Source organism: Macaca thibetana, chromosome 14 (genome assembly GCF_024542745.1).
Source record: "Macaca thibetana thibetana isolate TM-01 chromosome 14, ASM2454274v1, whole genome shotgun sequence".
Taxonomy (NCBI): Eukaryota; Metazoa; Chordata; class Mammalia; order Primates; family Cercopithecidae; genus Macaca; species Macaca thibetana.
This window is the reverse complement of record NC_065591.1, coordinates 2,401,062-2,418,162: the sequence shown is the minus strand read 5'-3', so window position 1 is coordinate 2,418,162 and position 17,101 is coordinate 2,401,062. Positions and strand designations below refer to the sequence as shown.

The following is a 17,101-nucleotide window of genomic DNA, read 5'->3' as shown; positions in this document are numbered from 1 at the left end:
AAAATAATTAAAAAGAAGAAATTAATCAAGTAACCAAAAAGAAAAAAATTAATGAAACCAAAAGCTGATTATTTGAGATCTATAAAATTGCTAAAACTTTAGCTGGCTGACTACACTAACGAAGAAAGAGGCACAAATTACCAATATCAGGAATGAGAGAGGAGACATTGCTACAAATTCTAAAGCTGTTTAAAGGATAATAACAGGATATTCTGAACAACTTTATGCCAATATAATTAACACCTAGGTGAAATGAACATATTCTTTCAAACACACAAAATACCAAAGCCCACTCAAGAAGCAATCACCTGAATATAACTATTATCAATCACCTGAATATAACTATCAATCACCTGAATATAATTATCAATCACCTGAATATAATTATCAATCACCTGACTATAACTATTATCAATCACCTGAATATAACTACTATCCATCACCTGAATATAACTACTATCAATCACCTGAATATAATTATCAATCACCTGACTATAACTATTAAGTCAATTTAAAATCTAGTTAACAATCTTCTCATCAAGCAAAGTCCAGGCCTACCTAAACAACTTTCCTGATGGGGTCCACCAAACACACAGGGAAGAAATAAAACCAATTCTACACAAACTCCCTCTCGAAAAGGCAGAGAGAACACTTCCCAGCTCACTTCTCACGCCAGCATTACTCTAGTACCAAAGCCAAAGACGTTACAAGAAAATATATAGACAATATCCCTCACGAACCTAGATGCAAAGGTCGTTAGCAGAATTTTAACAGGTCAAGTCCAATGATACACAAAAAGAATACTACAACATGACCAAGTGGGGTTTATCCAGGAATACAAGGTTTAACCTGTGAAAATGAATCAGTATAATTTATCATATTAAGAGACTGAAGAAGAAAAACCACATGATCATATCAAAAGATGTAGCAAACAGCATTTGACAAAATTTAACACCCATTCATATTAAAAGACCTCAGCAATAGTATTAGAGAGGATGTTTCCTTAACCTGGTAAAGACATCTATGGAAAACCAGAGCCAACATCACACTTGACGGTGAACGACAAGGTGTTTCTTCTACGGCTGAGGACGGGGCGATGTTCACTTCTATTGGACACTGTAGTGGATGAGCTGCCCAGTGCAATCAGGCAAGAAAAAGAAACAAATAGGCACCCACATTTGAGAAAAAGAGGTAAAACTGTCTTTATTTTCAGAAAACAATATTAACGTAAGGAAATCAATGGAATTCATTTTTTCAAAAACCACTAGAACAAAAATAACTGAGTTTAGAAAGGTTGCAAGATTCAAGATAAATTTGCCAAAATGAATTTCAGTTCTAAATTAGAAGAAATACCAGTGACAATAGCATTAAAAAAAACGTGAAATACCTGGGTATCTCACAAAAGATGTACAAGACCTATACACTAAGAGCTATGAAACATCTCTGACGGAAGTTAAAAATCTAAGTAAGTGGCATATAACCTCATATGTATATATATATGAGATATATAACCCTTATATGTATAAGAGCTATATAACCATATACATATTAGACATATAACCATACATATATGAAATAGATAATCTCATTGATCAGAGGATTCAATATTGGTAAGATGTCAATTCTCCCCATGTTGATCTTTAGGTTGAACGCAATCCCAAACAAAATTCTACCAGGCTTCTTTGTAAAAATTGGCAAGCAGCTTCCAAAGTTTATATGTAAATACAAAGGACCCAGAACCACCAACACAACTTGAAATAGCAAAACAAAGTTGGCGAAATCACCCTAACTTATTTTAAGCCTTATCGTAGAGCTGTAACGATCCCAGTGTGTGACTGGCAAAAGGACGGATCAATGGATCACAGCAAAGTGTCCAGAAAGAGACACTTTTATGATACATTGAACCTTTTAAAAGGAGTCAAGGTGGTTCACTGGGGAAAGTATATTCTTTTCAATAAATGACACTGGACCAGTCAGTCATCCATAAGAAAAAAACACATGAATCTCCACCTTTGTCTTACATGATAGAGAAAAATTAACCCAAAATGCATCCTAGGCCTAAATGCAAGCACAAAAATTATAAAACTACTGGCAGAAAATCTTAGTAACTATGTGTTTCGTAAGCATTTCTTAAATATAATGTGAAAAGCATGAGAAATATTTAAAAGGAAAAAGCTGCATTTGACTTCATAAATTGAAAATGTTTGGTCTTTAAAAGATACTATTGGGCCTGGAGCAGTGGCTCACACCTGTAATTCCAGCACTTTGGGAGGCCAAAGCAGGGGGATCGCTTGAGGCCAGGAGTTTGAGACCAACCTGGGCAACAAAGTGAGACCCTGTCTGCATAAGAACTTTAAAAAGTTAGTAGCTGTGGTGCACATGCCTACAGTCCCAGCTACTTGGGAGGCTGAGGTGGGAGGATCCTTGGAGCCCAGGAATTCCAGGTTGCAGTGAGCTACGTTTACGCCACTGCACTCCAGCCTGAGCACAGTGCAGGGGCCCAGTCTCAAAAAAACAAACAAACAAAAAAAAACACACAAAGAAACTACTAAATAAATGAAAAGGAAAGCCACCAACTAGAGAACATAATGTGTAAAACAAATAGCTATGTAACCAGAATATACAAAGAACTTTTACAACTCAGTAAGATGACAAACAGCCCAATTGTACAACGGGTGAAACATTTGAAAAGATATGTCACCAAAGATGTTCCCTGGATGCCAATGAAACACGTAAAAAGATATTCAACATCACTGGTCATTAGGAAATGAAAGTTAAAACCACAGCAAGATGCCACACACACCTCTGAGACTGGCTCACATGAAAATGACGGACCATGTCAAGTGTTGGTGAGTTAGTCGGTTTCTTAAATAGTTAAAAATATACACCCGGCTGGGCGCGGTGGCTCACGCCTGTAATCCCAGCACTTTGGGAGGCCGAGGCGGGCAGATCACAAGGTCAGGAGATCGAGACTACGGTGAAACCCCGTCTCTACTAAAAATACAAAAAATTAGCCGGGTGCGGTGGCGGGCGCCTGTAGTTCCAGCTACTCAGGAGGCTGAGGCAGGAGAATGGCGGGAACCCAGGAGGCGGAGCTTGCAGTGAGCCGAGATCGCACCACTGCACTCCAGCCTGGGCGACCGAGTGAGACTCTGTCTCAAAAAAAAAAAAAAAAAAAAAAAAAAAAAATATATATATATATATATATATATATATATATATATATTCCCCCACCACATTATCCAGCCATTCTATTCCTAGGTATTTACCCATGAAGAAAGGAAATATAAGTCCCTACAAAGACTTTATACAGAGTCCACCAGCACATGAGTGGATAAACAGACTGCGATGCGTCCATACAATGGGATACGGCTCAGCAATGAAAAAGGGATGAATTATTATGTGCCACAGACTGGATGACTCTCAAACGTGGAGTGACGGGAGCCAAACAATAAAAACCACACACTATAATTCCACTGACAGCAAGCCCCAGAAAACGCCAACCGTCTACACTGACAAGACAGACCAGGGGTCCCGTCCAGAGCCAGGAGCAGCGGAGGAGGGGCCAGCGACGGGCACGAGAAGCCTTTTGGGGGTGACGGATGTGCCTGCTGTCTCAATTGTGGTGATGGTCCCGTGGCACACACCCATGTCCAGACTGGTCAAATCGTACATTTTAAACAAGGCCGTCTACTCTATGCCAATTATACCTCAACATAGCTGATTTTTTGTTTCAGTGAGCAGAATAAATAAAACTGAGGCTATGGCAGTTCCTGGCTGAGGCCCCTCCTTCGCAATTAGTGCCCCTCTGGTGGGCACGGGGCCCTTTACACCTGCTTCCCCAGCACCACTTTTCCTGCCCCCGCCAGGGGAGGAGGCATCGTCCACCAACACCCTTTTGCCCTCTTGGCCATTGGCTCTGGACTGAGAACCTTCGTGCCAAATGTCCCCACACCCTCGGCACAGCCCCGGGAACGGCGGTCCTGATGTGACCTGAATTTTACACATGAAGAAACTGAGGTGCAGAGAGGATTGGTGATGTGTGTGGACCCATTGGGAAGTCTCGGGAGTCTGGATCCCCCCACATCCTGGAGTTTCTCCAGCAAGGTCTGGGAGTCTTTCTACAATCCCAGGCTCCAGGGCCATGAAGAGCCACAGCAGGCACAGCGACAGCGTCTGAGGCCCACCCCAAGCTAGGGGGCCCCACACCGCAGCTCGACGCTGGCCTTTCACAGGATGGGTGCAGAGGCCTCCAAAGGCTGCTGACTGGCTCCCAAGCCCCCTTAGCTGATGTCTATGCGAGGATCGGCCACAGGACCCGGGCCTCAGTGCCTCTGACAGGGGCTCCATGAAAACTGGGGAGAAACTACAAATTCTTACAAACTCCCGGGATGAGAGGCAGTTTTCCTAAGGTTCTAGAACTCCTAAGTGGTCTAACAGATGTCCTCATTTAAAAAGAACACCCAAAACACCTGAGCCTGAGATGAAGAAAGCAAACTTGAGCAGAAGGGGCTTTCTAGGAACGTTCAGAGTATCTGAACGGTGGGGACAAAGCCCTGCTCACAAGCATCCTGAAAACGGCGTCCCCATGGCTTTGTCCTCAATCCCAGGCTTTTGTAGCCATGGCCAGGTCCAGGGACCTGGCTGGGTGGGCAACACTGAGAACTGACCAGCAAACAGGGCCCAGCTCAGTCCCTCCCCGGAGGACAGCAGCCACCCCCAACCCTCCCTAGCCAGTTTCAGAAAATGGTCAGTGAGAAGAGACACAGGCGTCGCTAAAGAAAGCTAACATGAAATAAAGACGCCCGCCCTTCCCCCAGGTTCCCCACCAAATGCTGCTCTCAATGCACAAATTATTCTCAGCACATGGTGCTCGGAAACTGACCAGATCATCGCCCCGCCAGGAAAAGGGGCTGGCCTGCGCCTCTCGGCACACACTTGACATTTTGTTCTCATCCAGGCTTCCCATGCTGACAGTTTCTGGATTAAATGTGCAAATGGAACGCGGCCCCAAGGGGGTCTCTCTCCCTGCCTGTCCAAGGTCCAGGGCTGGGTGTGCACGTGTGCATGTGTGCATGCAGGCACGTGTCTGAGCCTGAACGTGAGCACACATGTGAGTGTGTCCACATGGGTACCTGTGTGTGCATGTGTCCACATGCCCATCCGTGCACCCATGTCTGTGCGTGTGTGCCGGTGCATTGTCTTCTCCATCAGGCATCTGGGCTGGAATGAGTGTTTTCCAACCCCCAACTTCAACTACCTTGACCATGACTAAGTCTGGAAACCTCACCACCAGCTCACGGCCGCCCAGGACTTTTCTCAGCCCAACAGGGATTGGCTCCACCTAAAACTCCAAATGCAGTCCCCTCACAGCAAGTCCCCAGGCTGTGCTCTCTGCCTCCCATTGCCATCCTACAGGGCATGAAGCTGCGAGGTCCAGAATATACCTTCCCAAGTGGCCAGGAGTCAAGACTGCATATTTGGGGAGGAGACTATTGTACCCAATTGCCAGGGTCCTAAAGACACCTGAAGTGAACATCCACTCCTCCTGAGGCCAGCTGGAGCCAACCTTGGGGTTGAGAGCATCTCCCATAAGCTACTGAGGAGGCTGCTGGCAGCCCCTGGCCCCAGGTATCCCACCAGGCATCCCTGTTGGTTACAGTTTTATACCTGGGAGGCAGAAAATCTTGTGGGAAGAGCTGTCTAGGCCTGGCCCTGAACAGGGGGCTGGGGTCCGAGGTGCTCGAGCCACAGCTCCTGACCCCATGAGGCCACACCGAGCCCCGTCCCCCCACCTGCAAAGTCACACGATGACACACTTCAATGGTCCATGGCCAGGACCTCTGGTTTTCGCTCTGTGTGACCTGGGAAGCCCAAGAATGTGATTAGAACTCATCTGAATGTAATGCCCTAGGAGGTTCCCCTGGCACCTGCCCAGCCCCCTCCCCAGGCTGTTGCCCAGTGTCAGAGGAGACCTCAGGCTACCTCCTCGTCCAGGGACACAGCGGGTGGACCCCATTGTGCAGCACCCCATGGCCAGTGGGCCCCACAGGGCGGATCCTATTATCCCCCAACGACTTCCCTGGCAGCCCCCGGGAGCCCCACGTGCAGTGCCGGTGCCAGCTCCCCCACGCCTGCCTGTGCCCGGCCTGCTCAGCCCATCCCGTTGTGTTGTGTCAGCTGCTGCCCTGCGCTTCAAGCGAGGCTCTCCAGCTGGCCAGGGTCAGATGTGAAAACAAGGACCTAACCCAACCCGGCCCCCCGGCTCCCCTGCACCAGAGACCCCCACCGAACGTGGCGCTCACTGATGAGGCTCTTTCCAGCCCTCAGGCAGAACATAAAGGAAACACCTGTCCCCACGGCCGCACACTCTAATCCCACTAAACCCGAATGGAGAAGCCCGGGGGCCCTGCAGCAGGCGCACCCCCCACCAAGGTCTGACTTTTGTCCCGGACTATGGGGAAGGCGGGAGAGAAAACATGGGAACTGGCCTGGGAGAGCTGGAAAGCCGCGGCCGCCCTTCACCAGGGATACAGCTTCCAACCAGACCCAGGGCTGCTGAGAGCAGAGCACCATGGCGGTGTGGGGGCCTCCAACAGCCTGGGTGCCTAAGGGTCCCCCTACTCCTGTCCTTGTGCAGTCACCACCTTCCAAGGGCTGGGGGCTCCTGCTCCAGTAAGGCCCTTCCTCCCGACACAGAGCCCCTGCCCGGGCTGAGCCCCAACCCTGGCAGAGCCCGCAGGTGCCCTGCTCAGCCCCAACTGCGCCTGCACCCAAACCCAGGCCGCTGGCTCTCTCATTACCAACCTGGAGCTAAATCATCACAATTTCTAAAAAGAGGAGAAAGAGAAGCGAGTGCGGTAGGGAGAGTTAGGGAGACCACCCAGACACCTGGCACTGGGGAGAGACCTGGAGACCACGCGCGCCATGCACGCCAGGCACTGGGGGTGGTGGGGAGTGCTGGCTGCCGGGCAGGCACCTGACTGCGTTTAGCTTCTTGGTTCCTCCTGCCCCAGAGAGAGATGGGCCCATCCCAGCCCCGCTTTCCTTCCCACCAGCCTCTCCCAGGGGCTTCTGGAAAGGCAGGATGAGGGACGCTCCCTACGGCCGGCACAGCCATCGGTTCGGCTCCCAGGCTGCCGCGGTGGAGTCTGTACAGGGTCACACGCTTGTGGGGCCTCTCACCAGGGTTCCGCAAAGATGTCAGGTATTGTCTAAGATGCCAGTGCCTGCCTAGCATAAGCCTGTTCCTCTAGTCACTCAGTGCTCTGGAAAGATCGCACTCCTGTGACTTGAAAACAGGGATGATGACGGAATGAGCCAACAGGGCCCCAGACTCTCCCGGCACAGCAGGTGGGAGCTTCTACCTGGCCATATGGGGTCTTTCTGGGGCCCAAGAGGACTTGCTCCCAGGCACAAGCCAGATCCCCATCCCCTTTTCCTCCAGGGAGCGCACCTGGCAGATCTGGAGGAGTTCTGATGGAGGCGCAATGGGGAACAGGCACCTTGACCCCCAGAGGGACCACAGGCTGCAGACGGGACATCGTGCACTCATGCCGCGGCTGCCCTACCCCTGGCCGGGGCACCATGGGCTAAGAGTGCCTCCCTTGAAGCCCCAGGTTCCTCAAACCCAGGTGGGGCTCACTGCCTTCCCTCTGCACAGCCTCCCTGGAGGAAAGACGTGGACTGGCGGTTCCCAGGTTCCAGCCCGGGGGTGTTAACCCCATTCTCACAAACCACTTGGACAGAATCGGGTTACTGTCCAAGTTACTTTTCGGGAAGGTTTAAAAAATCTTGCAGTTTCCTCTACCTCCTGCCCTGGGCCCCTCACCGCCCCCCCACCCCACCCCATCTTGTTCTGAACGAACTTGATATATATGACAATTCTGGCCTGCAAAAGATAACGTGAGGCCCGGCTGTGGGCTGCACAGAGGAAGTCTTTGTTAAAGAAAACGATTCACCGTAGGGCCCCTGCACACACAAGGCCCCGTGTGCTAGGGGAAAGTTCCGGTTCCAGCCCAGGATTCCTATGTACTCGGGGAACATTCCGGTTCCAGCCCAGGATTCCCACTTTCACGACTCTCCCGCGAGCAGATTTTGCATGAAGGAATGTCAGCTGTCCTCCGCCCAAGCAGCTGCCTTCAGACAGGAACGCAGCCAACCCAAACCCTGTCGACCGCGGTCCTGGGACAGGGGACCCGGCTGGGGCATAAACGATGTCCACTGTGCTGGAGACAGCCTGCCTGCTGCCTCTGCCCTGGGCCCCACAGAGGGGCCTGTGAGCCCTCCAACTCCTCCACACAACATCCCTGGGGCCAGGGGACTGTCTTCAAGCCTCCATGTCCACCACCTTTCCCTGCCCAAGAGAGAGACCATGAAGGGAAGGCCGGGCAGGGCTGCTCCAGGTCAAAGAAGCCGAAATCGTGTGACAGCCACATGCAATGAGGAAAAACCAGTCACACACACTGGGATGAGTGATGAGCCTTGAATGCAGGCTGTGAAATGGACAGCAGTGTCTTGAGAGTCAGACACCCTGGCTAAGTTGAAGGTCCTCATTCCAGAGCATATACACGGGCTTTATAGGGAGAAAGGATCACACTGTCTCCAACTCACTCTCAAATGACTCAGGATAAAAACAAAGCAGGCTGGGTGCCGTGGCTCACACCTATAATTCCAGCACTTTGGGTTGGCTGAGGCGGGAGGATTGTTTGAGCTCAGGAGTTCAAGACCAGTGTGGGTAACATGGCAAAACCCCATCTCTACAAAAAATACAAAAATTAGCTGGACATGATGGCACGCACCCACAGTCCCAGCTGCTCAGGAGGCTGAAGTGGGAACACTTGAGCCCGGGAGGCCAAGGCTGCAGTGAGCCGTGAATACACCACTACACTCCAACCTGGGTAACACAGCAAGACCCGCTCTCTCTCTCAAAAATAAATAAGTAAATAAATAAAAATTTAAAAAACTAACAACAAAAAAGTCGGGCGTGGTGGCTCACGCCTGTAATCCCAGCACTTTGGGAGGCCGAGGTGGGTGGATCACGAGGTCAGGAGTTCGAGACCATCCTGGCTAACACTGTGAAACCTCATCTCTACTAAAAAATACAAAAAAATTAGCTGGGCGAGGTGGCGGGCGCCTGTAATCCCAGGGGCCCAGCTGAGCGCCCCTGCTGCCCTGCCCTGAGCCTGAGCTCCCATCACAGGCAGGGAGCAGGCTGGCCTTCCTTCAGCAGCCCCTGTCACCGCGTGGCCTGTGCATGGGGCTGGGTGGCTGGGGACAGCAGCAGGTATGCTAAGCAGAGCATGTGGCCAGTGAGGCTGGACCAAGGCTGTCCCGGGGAAGCAGAGCCACTGGGTCTTCATGCCATGTCCTGTGGGCCTCAGGCTCTGAGACTGTGGCTTCAGCAGCGCCCCTGCCCCCCAGCTGTGCATCCCACACCCTGAAGCAGAGCACTCGAAGCAGGGCGCCCATCACACGCACAGGCTGCCTCCGGGGAGCAGCAACGCCGTGGCTCCTCTCCTAAACAGCCCCCAAAGCAAGGCTGATCCTGCGCCCAGCAAAGCGGCCTCAGAAAGGAGACACTTCGATGGATTCCCAGAGGCAGGGGGCCTGGTCCGGGGTCTTCAGGGGGCACCAGTCACCTGGCTGCCCTCTCTCAGGTGCAGGGTGGGTGACAGAGATGCTTTTAGGAAGCTCTACGGCCAGCACATGAGAGAGACGCCACAGGGCTCTGCAAGGCCACGAGGGAGCTGCACAGGACTTCCCAGGACGAGGAGCTCCTGGCAGACGGAGATTTCAACAGCTTCAGAGTCACTACAGGGGAAAGCAGGAGGGACTGGTATCCGGTGGTCCTCAGTGACCAACACCGGGCTCTGGAGAGTCGGCCAAGTCACTTCTCCTGTCCCCACAGGGCAGTGGCTTCAAGTTCTGCCTGGTGGATTCTGAGCCTTTGTTCTTGGAACTCTTGCCAGGACATCAGGGGTCGACTCTGACCCTGGAGGAGCCTTGGCAGCTGAAGCTCAGCCCACCTGGGTGCCCCCAACTGCCCCAGAGAGACACTCGGGCCTACCCTGTTCCCCCTGCCCCTGGTCCACGTTCACCTTCGCTACCCCTGCCTGCCCAAAGCCTACAGGCCAGTGTCCAGCTCCAGTATCCTTCCACCCTGAACAGGCTCCGAGAGCCTCTGTCTCCCTGGGGTGGGCTCCAGGCAGGGTCTCAGGACAGATGAGTGAGAAGTTCCTCCTACAGGCTCACGGGGCAGTGACCTCAAGTCTGGCTGTGCAGAGCTGCAGGCCACCCTGTGCCGTGGGGGCTGTGCAGAGGGAGGGCCCACATCTGTCAAGTCCTCTGTCAAGTCCTAGTTCCAGGGTCTCAGTGCAGACAGGAACCAGGGCTCCGGCCCACACATACACAGGGCCCTGCAGTGAGGATCCCAGGGGTGCAGAATCCAAGTCCAGTTCTGCCTTTCATGAGCCCATGGTCTGCTTGCACATAGATCCTGGCACACAGTAGGTGCTTAATAAAGATTTGCTGGCTGAACAAATGCAGGCGGAAAGAACCCTGCCAGGGAGCTGACGACTGCGTTCTGAAGCCTCAGAGTGGCCTGGGCGGTGGGGACCGGTCTTGGCTGGGTAGCTCCCGAGTGACAGGGACAAAAAGGCAAGCGAGCCCACAACCCCACAGAGGGACACGACGCTTCCCAGAGCACGCTGCAGCCCTGAGGAGGGAGTGGGTACCCCCGTCCCCGGGCAACTAGTCTAGTGAGGAGTTGCCCCTGAAGCAAGTGTGCAGGACGGGGCTTTGTCAGACCCGTAGGAGCTCACCAGGCCGGGAGGAAGAGAACCCCTAGCGGGCGGCAGCTGCAGAGGGAATCAGACCTCGGGGTGGGTTGAGGAAAATCCTGAGTCACCCACTGGTTCCCCAATGCGGGCGAAGGTGCCTTCACTTCTGCGTCTTTTCCCGGCAGCAGCAGTAAGGGCGCTGCGGGAAACCGCCTGAGGCCGTGCGCAGAGCAGGCTTCTCATCACAGCAGCTGCGGGTCCCAGGTGGAAAACACCAGGTGAGGACCTGCGGGCCTGCGGGCGCCCTGAGCAAGCGGAGGCCAGAGCGCTGAGGACAGGACCCCACCTTCTTCCACAGAGAGGAGCCCGCCCGGGGCCGTCACGGAGGCCCAGAGACTCTCCACAGGGTCTCACTTTGCTGCTGGGAGGGAAACTGAGGCCTCGCTCTGTGCTGGGAGGGAAACTGAGGCCTCGCTCTGTGCTGGGAGGGAAACTGAGGCCTCGCTCTGTGCTGAAGGGACAGCAGAAACCCAGGCAGTGAAGGCTCCAGCTGGCGGGAGGGGTGGGCCACCGGGCGGGGTGGAGGGAGCCTCAGCAGAGGGGAGGAAGCCGCAGCGATGACCTCATCCCCTAGGCCTCCGGGGCCGCCGCTCATGGGGTTTTTTAACCACAGGCATTGCAGGACAATTCCCTGGTATGTTCCCCACCAAAGGCGCGGACGAGCCATGTTTGTGTTGTGCTTTTGAGTGCCTCTCTCTTTGTGTGGGGTTTGACAAAAGCCGTGATCCTGGAGACAAAAGCCAGGCCTTCACCTGGGCCAGGGCAGGGTCTCCTCCTGCAGAGAGCAGGGGGGGCCGTTTCTGGCAGCAGCCGGCCTCAGCAAGAAACAGGAGAGCCACCCAAACCGGGAACTCCTTCCCAAGCAAGAACACGCAAAGCACACACACGTCAGACACACGCGTGCGCACACACAGCAGGCACATGTGTATGTATGTGCGCACAGAGCTACCGACAAGCACACACACGTACACAGTACACACATGCACACGTGTGCCACTTCCACAGACGTGGGCACACAGATATGCACACGCATGTACGTAAATACGTGCACACACAGCCCCCTCTGAATTCAGAAACTAGGCTGGGGCCCTCTTTGCAGCCCAGGAAGTGGCTCTCCTCCCTGGGAGGCCATGAGCAAATCTCCCCTGCCCAGCAGATTTCCGACGTGCTGTTCACGTGCTGTTCACGGTGTGGGCCGGACCCCAGCCGAGACCAGATTCCTCCCGAAATGGCTTTTTCAGGCCCACCGCATATCCCTGGTTCAGCAGAATGCCTAATCCCTCCGAGGCCGCGCTGGGGTTTCCTTAGCCGTGCTGAGATAACAGCTTTCTGGCACTGCAAAGCAGGGCGGACGAAAAGAAACGAGAAAACAGGGGCTCCCTGGGAACACGCCGCTTTGATTAACTTTTTCCCCAACATTTAAACACCGTGCTCCCGGAATCCCTCACGCGGGTCCTGCACCCTGCGGGCCCCTCCTGGGTTCCCCAAGGCTGTGGTTTGGGCTCCCCGCGCTCAGCACTCCTTGGCGGGGGGCCGGCAGCTCCGGAGTTGCATGTAACCCGAGCGCCCTCTGGTGTCTGCAGGCGTCCCCGCCGCCTGGCCCCAGGGGCTGCAAACACTTTTGCTGCTTCTGCCTCCCCCCAGTGCCTCCAACCGTCCTTCCTGCAACCCTGCACAGCCCCCCTCTGCTGGACTCAAGAACCCAACAGCCGTCCTCACTCCTCCAGGCCTGAAGCCTCAGGAACCTGCTGTCAGCCCCTTCCCCAGGAAGTCCCCAACTTCTGCCTGTGCTCTGAGCCCCGCTGCCCTGCGCCTGCCCTGCGCCTGCCCTGTGTCTGCTGTCCACTGGAAGCTGTGAGCCCTGGGAGGGGTCCCTGCCTGCCCTGCAAGCACCTGTTTACCTCCTTCTCACTGTGCCCCTCCCACCTGAGCGCCCCCTCCTCCAAGCAAGTGGTCCCTGTCCCTGCGGATAGTCCCCACCCAGAGCCTATGCCTCAGTCTCGGCTCTGCCTTTGATGATGACTGAGTGACAGCTGGACCCTCAAATCCCCTTGAAGGATTTGACTCCACGAGGCCAGTGCTTCGAGAGACTGCTGGGAAGTGTGGCGAGGCAAGTGGGAGGGCGTCTCCCACCCCTCCACCATGCAGGGGCAGCTGAGACCAGGAGCACATACCAAACTGGGGTGTCCTCATTGGGCAACTCTGGCCTATGGACTTGAGGCAGGGAGGGACATGCACAGCCAGGAAGCACCATGCTGAGCCTGTGGGGATAGTGCAGCCATGGGGTCCTGCCCTCAGGGAGTGTGGAATGGCCTGAGGCAGACAGATGCTTCTGAGCCTCCCAGAGCCCCACCAACCCAGAACAGGGCAGGTTGGCGGGGATGCTGCGCAGGATGGCCCCAAGCAGAGGCCTGAAACCTGACAAGAGGCTGAGTGCTGACACTCCCGAGGACAGCCAGGCCCAGGACAGAGGGCATGCGAAGGCCCTGGGGCAGCCAGGAATGTCCAAGGCTTGGCCTGGAGTGAGTGAGCCCAGGCTGGGGGAGGTGGAGAGGGGAGGGTTACAGGTGACGGACCTGAACGTGGCACCTTGGGGAGTGTACCCTAAACGTCACAGGGAGCTTCTGGAATGATCAGATTTTTGTCTTAGAAAGTCCTCCCCAGCTGCTGTCTGCAGGGTTGCCTGGTGAGACGGGAGGTGTGGCAGGGGGGCAGCGGGCATGAGAGAAGGAGGGACAAGGGAGGCGGCCAGGGTCTCTGCCTTCCGAGCAGTGGAAAAGGCAGAGGGGACTGCAAAGGGGACTGCAGCAGAGAGGGGGCTCTCTGCTTGGGGGTGCGGGCTGCTTCTCTGCCATCCCACCCCAGCCTGAAGGAGAGGGAGCTGCAGGGCAGTGAAAGGCCTGGTTCCCGCTGACCAGGGGTCTGTGGCCACAGTTCAGCAAATAGCCACCAGGTGGCGCACAAACCCCAGGGATGCGTGGACAGTGGGCAGGGCTGCCGGGATGACGACCATCCTGGAGGCTTCCCTGGGGGCACAGCTCAGCACTGTGCCTTGAAATCTAGGGTCTGCCCTCCTGCCTGGGCAGGGCTGCATCCTAGGGAGCAACCCTACCTGGTCTGCTCCACACCCCTGTCCCCTGCCTGGTTTAGATGCCACATGGGCGCCCTAGGGCGCTGTTGGTGATTCTAGGGCTGCAGACGGGCACGTGGAGCCCAGGGTGCGTCAATTCTTGAGCTGTAGACGGGTGCATGGAGCCCAGGGAATGTCTAATTCTCAAGCTGTAGATGGGCACGTGGAGCCCAGGGCACATCTGAAGGTCCCTGCAGGTCGGGCCTGGGTGCAGGCTTCTCCAGGCTTTGCCCTCCCAGCTGCCTGGGAGATGGCTACCTAGGAAGTCAGGACCTGAACTTGGATGCTGTGGTGCTGACAGCCCTGGCTGGGCAGGGGCACCTGGTGGGCTCACGTTAGCACCGGGGCTCCATGCTCCATTTAAAACCAAGCAAGTCCCAGACCACATCGGGGGCGAGGGGCTAACCACCCAGATCCAAGTTAGTATGTGAGGGACAGGACAGGCAGGATCTCACGTCTCACACACAGCCCAGGCATGAACACACATACATACACATAGGTACACACAGCAATACGTATCTATACATAAATACACACAACGCAGCCATACATAAACACACAACACATGCTCACAGGTGCACAGTACAATGTGCCTATATGTGGCCACATTTACACATGTGTACATGCTCAGATACACACATGCACACATGTACACACATTGAAACAGCCAACCATGCATGAAAGTCCCCACGTGCTCATGTGTATGCACGCTTACATACTCAGATACAGATGCACACTTAAGCACACAGCTCACCCATACACACACACGCGTGTACACACAGCCACACGTGTACACATTCCCATGCATATGGGCACACACATACACACATGTACACACACCTGCAGAGGTACAAAGGGCCTCACACGGAGACCATCCAGGGGAATGTTTGGCAGTCCGGCTCTCACAGCCTTGGCCCCAGGCCCTCCAGGGACAACTACCAGGTCAGGGACCCCCCCCACAGACCCAGACCCCATAGCAGAACCAGCAAAGGACATCCCATGCCCGCTCCTGAAGTTGAGCCAACCCTGTCAGTTGGCGAGGGCAGAACGTCCTCCTGCTAGTCACAGCCAGAGACTTGGCTGAGTGCTCATCTGAGAACCGGGTCTGTGGTAGGTGCGGAGGACTTGGGGATCCTGGACAGGTGCCGTGGGGACCCCATAAAACATGGGGCCCGTGCTGCCAAGGCTACTGGACATTGCCCTGTGGGGGAAGGATGGCCTCACCCCAACCAAGATGGCACAAGACGACACATACACCCCACTTCACTGGTGCAGTGCAAAAGTCTGAACAAAGTATGAGGGTAGAGTGTGATGGGACATGAACCTGAAATGCCAGGACCAAGGGGGTTTGTCCCTGGAAGGCAAGGTGGGCCCCTCACCGACAGGAGCACCTCACAGAAGCAGGAAAGACCCCTGACCAGAATCCACATGGTCACTGTAAAACCACACCAGACATCGGACCTGAAGGACCCTTCCTAAGTGCGGGAGGTGCACACCCCCTGCCCAGCAGCCAACCCACCCACGGAAGCCAGGAGGGCCCAGCTGGCCGCAGGCACCACCCCCAGCTCTGGACAGACCCAAGCAGCAATCTGCCCTCCTGGGCATCCCTTATCTGGAAACACAAAAGAATGCAAAGGATAGAGGGAAAAACTTCTACGACCAGTCATGAGAGGTGGCGGGGCCACAGGCCACAGCAGAAATTAACAGCTTTCACAGATGCCAGCAAAGTGCCTGGAAACCATGATAGACTAGAGACTCCCTATGTGATGGGAACAATAACAACTTATTCTCATCAATATTATCATCATCAGGAATACACTTAGCAAAAACTGCCTGAAATATACATAATGAAACCATAAAACGCTGCCCATAAACACACACACTGCGCTCCTGGAGACCACCGAGATGTCGGTCTCCCCCAATTCATTCACCCACTGCCATTGGGTTTCTTCCCGGGGCTGGATAAGGTGATGGCAACATTCACTGGGAAAAGCAAGGCTGCAAGCGCCACCAGGAAACCCCCCAAAAAGAAAGCCCCGCCGAGGCATAAAATGGCATCATGAAACTGACTTTAGTACTGGGAGAACCACGTCGGTAGGGCCCCAGTAAAGGAAAAGTCCAGCAGACCAGTGGGACAGAATAGAAAAACCCCAAAAAAATCCTCAAAGCAGACCCTTCCTATTGCCTCTGGACCTCTGGTTTACAGAGAAGACGGCCCCTCCAATCAGGCAGAACAGATGGACTGTAGAAAACATGGCGCTGGGAGAACTGGGAAGCACAGCAGGCCTGTGCCTCACACCACTTAACCAGGAAACTCCCAGCCACCATGGAGCACACACAGTTAACCTGGTGAGGGCTGAAGAAAACCACAGGTGAATTCCTCCAGCTATGGCTCAAGGTCCAAAAGCAACGAAGGAAAGCTAAAATGGACTCCCTAGAAATGGGATGGATTCCACTGCTGAGGCCATCATGAGAGGACTCTAGACCCCGGCAGGACAGGCTCCCCTGGCCAGGAAAACACAGCACCGAAAAGCAGCAAGAGCCCAGCCCAGAGCTGCCTGTGCGTGCCAGGACCCGAGTCGTGACTCTCTTTCTTTGCAGATACTGGAAATATTCCACGACAAGACAAGAAAACACGAAAGCCCAGCCACGGAGAGGTGCTGGACCCAGTCCTGCTGGAGTCGTTGCCCACGGCCCACATTCAGGCGGCTTACGTGGGGACCCTGTGGGTTCCAGACACAGCTGGTCCCTGCACCCCGCCTTCCGGGCAGCCTCACGGCTAGATCAACTTTGGGGTTTTCCACCAGGCTATGAGCCTGCCCTGCCCTGCTCTCAGCACCTGCCTGGCACAAATGGCACCGACACCGCTCAGGCCAATGGAAGGGACCATCCAGGTGCCTGGGGTGAGTGCTGCTGCTGGGACACCAGTAGGGCCTGTGTGCCAGCCATAACCCAGGGGCAGGTGTCACCCAGACCCCAGGGACACTGTGCATGAAGGCTCGGGCAGGCCCGGGCTGGCCACAATGCCAGCTCTACCCTCCCTCCTCCTTCCTTCCTTCCAGCCCAGCTTGGAAGCCCCTCCTCCAGGAAGTCCTTTCAGACCACCAGCTCCAGGCTCCTCTCAGTCCTT

At 54.5% G+C, this 17,101-nt stretch overlaps 1 protein-coding gene across 3 annotated transcripts in view; it reads right to left on the bottom strand.

Annotated features, from left to right (window-relative positions):
- Positions 1-17,101, bottom strand: part of KCNQ1 (potassium voltage-gated channel subfamily Q member 1) — a 403,706-nt gene that overhangs the window by 300,465 nt on the left and 86,140 nt on the right. The gene's annotated exons all lie outside the window — the stretch shown is intronic.